This window comes from Galeopterus variegatus, unplaced genomic scaffold (genome assembly GCF_000696425.1).
Source record: "Galeopterus variegatus unplaced genomic scaffold, G_variegatus-3.0.2 Scaffold938, whole genome shotgun sequence".
Lineage (NCBI taxonomy): Eukaryota > Metazoa > Chordata > Mammalia > Dermoptera > Cynocephalidae > Galeopterus > Galeopterus variegatus.
Genome location: NW_007727049.1, coordinates 108,519 through 116,316, shown reverse-complemented (window position 1 = coordinate 116,316; position 7,798 = coordinate 108,519). Strand labels below are relative to the sequence as shown.

Here is a 7,798-nt window from a genome sequence, read left to right as displayed (position 1 = left end):
CCAGCTTCCCAGTCCAGTGCCTCTCTGATCCAGCTTAGCACCAATATCCAGTCCTCACACAGCAGCCTCTCACTCAGTCAATTCCCTTATCCTGACACTGCCCCTCAGCGCCCAGGTATCTAGGGTCATAGATCTGGAAACCATTCTGGGGAGTGTTGCTCTCTCTGACCTCACCTGTTCTCTAGGCCCTAATAAAGCAGGACAACTCAGGCTGCAGGCCAAGTCCTTGTGTCCTCATCAAAGGCAACATCTGTCCCTTCCAAGAAGATAACCCAAGGGGGTGGAGAGAAAACAGGTACAAGGGAGAAAACCCGATCTTGGTTGGGCCCTCACTCCATGAGGGCTGAGACAGCCACAGAGGCCTACACCCACACACGCCCTTGCACAGGGCTTCATGCCTCTGAACCCCCACATATGAGAGCCCCTCCTGGGCTCACCCAGCTACCTGGGCTGCTGCTGTTGCCAAGCGGCCTTCTTTTATTCATGCGTTGTTTTACTGCTGGAAAACGCTGCTGCTTGCCGCTGTTGGAGGCGTTCCTGCCAAATTCATCCCAACATCTTGGCCTGGCATCAGGGCAGCATGCTAATGTGGAAATTTAAAGAGCCGCTCAGCTTTAAATTGGAATTTTAAATGAGCAGCAGTGCTCCAAGGGGACCTGGGCAAAATTGAACAGTATCCGATCCACCCTTCCTCCTCCCACACCCACAGCATCATCTCAAGTTCCTTCTGCCTCTCCATTAGATTTGGACACTAGATGAAGTAGTGGCATGGGACACACTAGGGGAAGAGGGAGCTACCAGGGCAGAGGAATTGGTGCAAGATGGGGTCACATAGACCAGTAAGGAGCTGGGATTCCCCACTCAGGACCAAGGAAACAAGAAGAGAAGGACTGCTCTGCAGAGAAGAAGGAAGGTGGAATTCCATGAAGACATTCACACACAACATACACTTGTGCACACTGGAATGTATGCACGCAGCCGTGCATGCAGGTTGGATGTTTGCTGAGGCCCCTGTAGCACATGCACACATAGCTCACACATCACCTATGTATGGAGAGGAATTACACTTGGCCGGGTGGTCTTTCTTTCCATATGCAGGCCATTGTTCTAACCCAGAACAAGCTGACTTCTGCAAGTTGCTATCCTGAACTTTGCCCCAGGTTTTTCCATGGATCCTAATTCCCAGCTCCTGGCAGCTACCTTGAGTCAGCCATGGTGATGGAGCCCTGCAGCTCCTCTGCCGGAATGGAAGCAGGGGGCACCTGAGGTCATCCTGTACACTGTCTTGGCCACAGTGTGGTGCCTTCTCTGGTGACCACCAAATGACAGGCTCAAACATCTCACTTGGGAGAGGTGCTGGGCACAGCCTTGGTTTCAGAGGGAAGAAGGGGCAATTGGGAGGCAAAAGAGGCAGAATCTGTACCTCTCTGTGATCTCTTCTCCTTAACTGTCTCCAGGAGACCAGTGGCCTCTCATTGTCTGAAAGCACTTATTGAGGGCCTATCCTCAAGGAGGAATCATGCTTAGATTAGCAGTGCCTTACAATTTTCTGGGTTGATGGCAGCCCTGAAAATCTAGATGTGCTGTCCCCATTGAAGGATCCACAGTAACTCACATGGTGACTTCAACCTTACCCATATTAAGCTGCCAGACCAAGTGATGCTTCCAGACCTTCCTCAGCATTCCCCCTCCCTAAGAGAAGGAGCCGGCTCCTCCGGGGGCTGGTGTGGCTGCCAGCCAAGAGGCTTGGGGCAGGCCTGGAGCATGCAGCTGGCACCTGCCCATAAGATCCCCAAGGAACACTCTCCTCCCCCACTCCCATAGCCCCATTCAGATGGCCCCTGGGCTACAGTGAGACAGAGCTCACTTTTCTCCATTTGCAGAGAAAACTTTAAGCTGGAAAGCCAATCACCTCCCCTTCAATTGTAACCTCCAAGATCCACCATCCGGATCCGTTTTTTACACTAAAAACTAACCAGGAATTTTTTCCAGGCAGGACTAAACAATATAGTTTAGTAGTTTATAGTAGTTATAGTTTATAGTAGTAGTTATAGTTTACAGTAGGGGTTGATCTGGGGCTGGATAAGGGAATTTGAGGGATGAGGCCTGGGCTGGAATTCTGGGAGAAGTTGCTGAGGTCAAGAGATGTATAAGAAAGAACAACTTGATGTGAGTAAGATAGGACAGGGGGACATGAAGGGGAGGGGCTGAATCAATCTGCCTCTCTCATCTAATTAGCAACATGCAAATAATATGCAAATAACACCCTCTTTGTTTAGAGACCACAGGGCTGGTGCTTTTGGGAAGTGGATTTCAGAGGGACCTCCAGGCAGCATCTTTGAGACCCAAGACATGGGACACCCAGGCTCAGAAGAGAGGCCAGAGTGTGTCCATCTAGTTCTAGCTTATTCTCTGGGTGGGCTCACTTTCTGTGAGCCTCAGTTTCCCTATGTGTGAAGTGACAAGACTGTACTGGATGATCTCTTAAGGCTTCTTTCCAGTACTGACAGTCTGGGGTTCTCTGATGTAGGGCCCAGTGCCAGTACAGGGTGGAGGGGTTGATTCCATTCTGGAGTAAGCCAAGTCCCTTGGCTCTCTTGCTGCTGCTGCCCATCTCAGCAGTTCTGTCATGCCATTCCCCATACCCCCACGCACCTGCCGTCCCAAATTTAGGCAGTTTTCTGAAGGCAGTGTTTGTTCCCTCCCACTCCATGCCTTTACTCACTGTTTCCTCTGCCTGGAATGCCCTTCCTGCTTTAGCCTCTCACTTGGCTAACTCCTTCTCCAACTCCAACAGCCTTACCCACCTTACCCCTCCACTCCCCAGTTATGGCAAGGTATCTCCTTTCTAGGTGCCCCCATGCACTATCTGTTTTCTTCCCTCTATTCCTGCTAGATAGTGAACTCCTGGGTTTTGCTGAAGACTGAATCTCCAGTATAGGCATATTAGTTTCCCTAGTCTGCTGTAAAAAATTGCCACACCTTGGAGACTTAAAACAACAGAAATTTATTCTTTCACATTTCTGGAGGCCAGAGGTTCAACATCAGTTTCACCAGGCCAAAATCAAAGTGTTAGCAGGACTATGCTCTTTCTGGAGGCTCTCAGGGAGAATCTGTTCCTTTTTCAGCTTCTAGTGGCTGCTAGCATTCCATTGCTTGTGGCCCTGTCACTCCAATTTCTGCCTCCATCTTCACATTGCTTTCTACTCTTCTGTGTGTATAATCTACCTCCCCCCCGATTTTATTTGCTTCTGCCTTATAAGGACACTTGTGGTGACATTTAGGGCTCACCCAGATGATCCAGAATAATCTCCTCATCTCAGGATTCTTATCTTAATCATATCTGCAGAGACCCCTTTTTCCAGATAACGTAACAATCACAGGTTCTGGGGATTAGGACGTGGACATATCTTTGGCAGACATTATCGGACTACCAAAATAAGCAAAGACATTTTTAAATTTACCATTTTTTAAGTATCAGGTGCCAAACACTGTACATACATTTTTCTCATCCCATTTGTCTCGCAATAACCCCGAAAGGTAGATATTAATGCCTCCATTCTACAGATGAGGAAACTGGCTCAGGGAGGTTAAGTCACCTGCCTAAGGTCACATAGATGGTAAATGACAATGCTGGGATATGAAACCGGATGAGCTTGGCTCCAAAGCCCGCATGCTTTTTGCCTCACCAACAGCCTCTGAGCCTACCCCAGGCCCTGACACAGATTTCTTGCCTGAATGGGTGTGCAGAAAGAGATAGGTGGACAAGAGAAGGGAAGATGAGTCCCCGCCTTCCTAGTGACACTGACTCAAGGTTTCTTCTTCTTTTTTTTTTTTTTTTTCCTTTTTGTCTTTTTTCGTGTCCAGCAACAGATCGCAACCCCCAGTGTCGCGCCCGTACCGGGACCGGCAACAGGATCGCAACCCTCGGTGTTGCGGCCGCACCTCGCTCAGCCAGTGAGCGGGAACCCGTCTGTATGTGGGATCCAAACCCTCGGTGGGAGCGCCGCCGTGCTCCCAAGCGGCACACTGTAGCAGTGCGCCACGGGGCCAGCCCTCGAGGTTTCTTCTGCCAAAGCTCCCTCGCTACCCTTCCAATCCTCCTCCACCAACCCTGACCCCTTGTTTCAGAACTCTGGAATCCCCCCAGTTTGCAGCCCCTTGCCAACTACTACTGCCCAGAAAAGTGGTGCAATGCCTGGACTTCAGGCAGGAGCTATCAAATCACATAACCAGAGGGACGTCTGGAGGTCACCTCATTTAGTCCCCTGCCCACATCCAGGCCTGCTCATAAGAACAAGGGCAGAAAGGGTCAGGGTAGTGGTCAGTAATAGAAGGGTGAAGTATCCATCTTTTCCTTCAGCTAGCTTTTCTCCTTTCTCACTTCTTACATAATTTATATTGGGAAGTTCTCACTCAGTCTAACCTTCCAGATGTGATGCATAAAGAAGGCTGGTCAGAGTCTTAGAACCTATGACCCAGTCCTAGATTCTCCAGAAAATAAAACGAGATTTTTGGCTAAGTCCCTTCACCTCTCTGGGCCTCTAATTCTTCATCTTTAAAATGGGATCGAGGGCCAGCCCATGGCTCACTTGGGAGAGTGTGGTGCTGATAACACCAAGGCCACGGGTTCAGATCCCTATATAGGGATGGCCGGTTTGCTCACTTGGGAGAGCGTGGTGCTGACAACACCAAGTCAAGGGTTAAGATCCCCTCACCGGTCATCTTTATATATATATATTTTTAAAGGGATCGATAATGTTGATAATACCTATCTCACAGGGCTGTGGGAAAAATAATAACACAACCCAGGAAAGAAGCGTCCAACCGAAGGCCTGGAGCAAGGCAGGTGCTGCAGGAATATTTTGTAACAGCCCCTCGGCCCTCCAGCCAAAGCCCCTTTATCCTGTTTAACACAGGGCTCTGCTCACCTCAGCCAGTATGGTCTGCCTTGCGCGCTAGACTGTGAACTCTTGGCAGGATCTCGTTCATTTTTAAATCGCCGCCCATTCCCCTCCCATGTCTAGCCCGTGCTTAGGCGCGAACACTCAATATACATTTGCTAAAGGGGTGAGGGTGTGAGTCGGACCCCCAAATTCCGAGAGTCATAGAGCTCGACTCCCACCACCAACCGTTCTAGGCGCGACCCTTTCTCTCGGGGTCCTGGCGGCGACTGCAGCAGCGGGGAAAGGAGGCGCTGCAGCTTTAAGATTTCTCTCGGGCGTCGCGGTTGCCACGGCGCGGCGCGCGTCGTTGCCAGGGGCCTACGCAGAGCTGCGTCTGGCTTTTGCGCGCCGGCTCCGGGTTTCCGCCACTGCAGCCGTCGGGCCACGCCGGTCTCTGCTCCTCCGAACAGTCTGGCGGACTTGGCACCGGCCCCCGCTCCTCAGTGTCCCCGCAGTGCGTGGCAGGCTGCGGCTTCATTATCCTGATTGATTCCTCCTGCTCCCCGACACCGTGGAGGCCCCCGGCCAAGGAAGGGGGGCAGAGGCAGCATCTGCAGGCCCCTTACCGGCCCTCGCCGCTAGCCGTTCCTCAGGCGGCCGGCTGGGGCTGGAAGGGAGGCCTAGCCCACCCTCTGTCCCGGTGGTGATCGGGGAGAACCCCAGGGAGAAGCGGAGCAGTGTCCAACTCAGTACTCTCGTCTAAGGTGCCTGCCCTGGGCCACGAACGCCGGTCTCAGCGTCCATTCTCAGCAAAGGTTTTGTGCTTTCTCCAGGAGGGTATGGAGGGGTTGGGGTGGGGAAGGAGCACAGTGATGGATCGAGAACTTTGGGAGAAGAGCAAGCCCTGGCAAAATAGGAAAGATGAAATCTCTGAGGAGCATTGGTCACATGGGCCAAGGCCTTGTGACACGTGTCTTATCACATGCCTCCTTGGGCACCTTAATTGCAGTTTTCAGGGAAGGCAGGGACAGGGTCTGCCCAAACAACACAAGACACCCCACATGGATTTGAACTCGAAAGAAGGCCAAAGACCTCTATGAGGACCTGTCCCCAGAATCTAGCAGATGGTGCCCTCCCCCATCCTCACCACTGAAACCAAGTGCTGAGACCTTAGTGGAAAGAGCATCTGCAGCCCAGGCCTGAGACTGGAGCATCTTCTTAGATCTGCCACTTGGTTTGTGGCCTGGGCAAGTCACTTTACCTTTCTTAGCCTTGGTTTATTCATCTGTATAATGGGGTTAAGACCTCCCAGTTGTCAATGGCCAAATGGGATGAAATATAATGTGTTGATGGCCAGACCCTACCTAAGTTGTCTGGGAGGAAGAAGAAAGAGAGATGAGGGGCTGGCCTCCATCTCTGCTGCTGTTTTGGGTGGATTCATCAAGGGAGGTGAGTCTCCTCAATATGCTTAAATCCCTTCTTAACTGGAAGATAACCTCAGGCCTTCTAGCAAAAGCTACCCCCTTGTCAGGTAGAGGGGTACAACTGTTCTCCATCTTACTGGCATGGCATGGGTTTAATATCTAAATTCATATCAGGCTCCCCACCACTCCTATCACTCTCTGCATGGGGTCTTTCTTCCTACAAGCCCTGACAGTTTCCCTCTAGCGCCTCAGACCTGTCCCATCCAATGGCCAGACCTGGGAAATTTCTTATATGGGTTTGGTCCTTTGGGGTAGCTCCAACCTGTAGTTCCCCTCAGTCCTGAGAAAGAGACAGCTGGTGGAGAATTTGAGTCCATTTTTTCCAGACCTGTGGCAGTCGTGTTTGTGAACATGATCTGGGCCACTCTAGTGACTCAGTGTCTGTCTCTGGGCCTGTTTCCTCTTCTGTGAGTTCATTAATTTATTCTTCCAACCCATGTTTACTGAATGACCACACCGGGGCAGCATGGTGCACCCAACAGGTAAGAGTGTGGGGATGAACACAGACAGGGTGGGAAGCCCACCACTCTGAAACCGCCCATCTTCTGGGGAGCAACAGAGAGACACACACAGCAGCTACTCCAATACAAAGGTGTTTGCTGCAGGGGGACTGCCAAGACTCTAGAACATTCCACAGTGTCATGATGCTTCCCCTCTCCTTCCTGAATACAGCAGACTTTTGCCAAAGATTCTTCAGCCAGAGGTTAATTACTTTCCTATAAGAAAACACAGATCCTAAAATTTGATACTGGGGCTTTTGTTCATTCCCTTTTGTTGGAATTACTTTGGGGGGGGCAGGGGGTGGGGACTGGGTGGTATGGGAATCCAAACCTGTGACTTTCGTGTTACAAGACTGCCATCTAACAAACTGAGCGGACTGAAAATTACACATTTTTACAACAATCATGCATTACTTTTATATTCAAGGGGAAAACACAATAAAAACATTTTCAGTTTGGGATAAAAGATGCCAGGGAGCATTTTTTTCTCTGGTAACCAGAATCAGGTCAGCACATGTATCTGTGTCTGCCAAGCTGCCTAAGATCTTTGGTCGATGTGGCCTTGTGTTCTGCTGCCTCATTCTACCCATAGGCCTGGTTGCTAACCCACCCTCACCTGGCCTGCCCCATCCTCAGTGCCTGCAGCCCTCAGCTCTACTTCCTATTAATAAAAACCACGTGGGACCCTCACTGTGGCATCTCCAAGCAGAAGAGGAAGCCACGGCCACCTAGTGGCTGCCAGGGAAGCTGGCAGGAAGGGGCATCTCCACTAGGCGTCTCCTGGGAAACGGCAAGCTCCCCAGAGAAGGGACATTTGGAAATAACATTCATGCTGTTGTGTGTTTGTATGTGTGTTGGGGTGGGAGAGGGAGTTAAGAAACCTTCCGAGCTACCTCCCCTCTTCTCTCTCCTCAGGGTAAGCCTCTCC

General features: G+C 50.9%; 1 long non-coding RNA gene across 1 annotated transcript; it reads left to right on the top strand.

Moving 5' to 3' along the window:
• Nucleotides 1-2,688: 2,688 nt before the first annotated feature.
• Nucleotides 2,689-4,531, top strand: LOC103591190. The gene is made up of 2 exons (XR_550553.1): nucleotides 2,689-3,814; nucleotides 4,063-4,531. It is a non-coding gene; the product is annotated as an uncharacterized LOC103591190 (long non-coding RNA).
• Nucleotides 4,532-7,798: the final 3,267 nt, after the last annotated feature.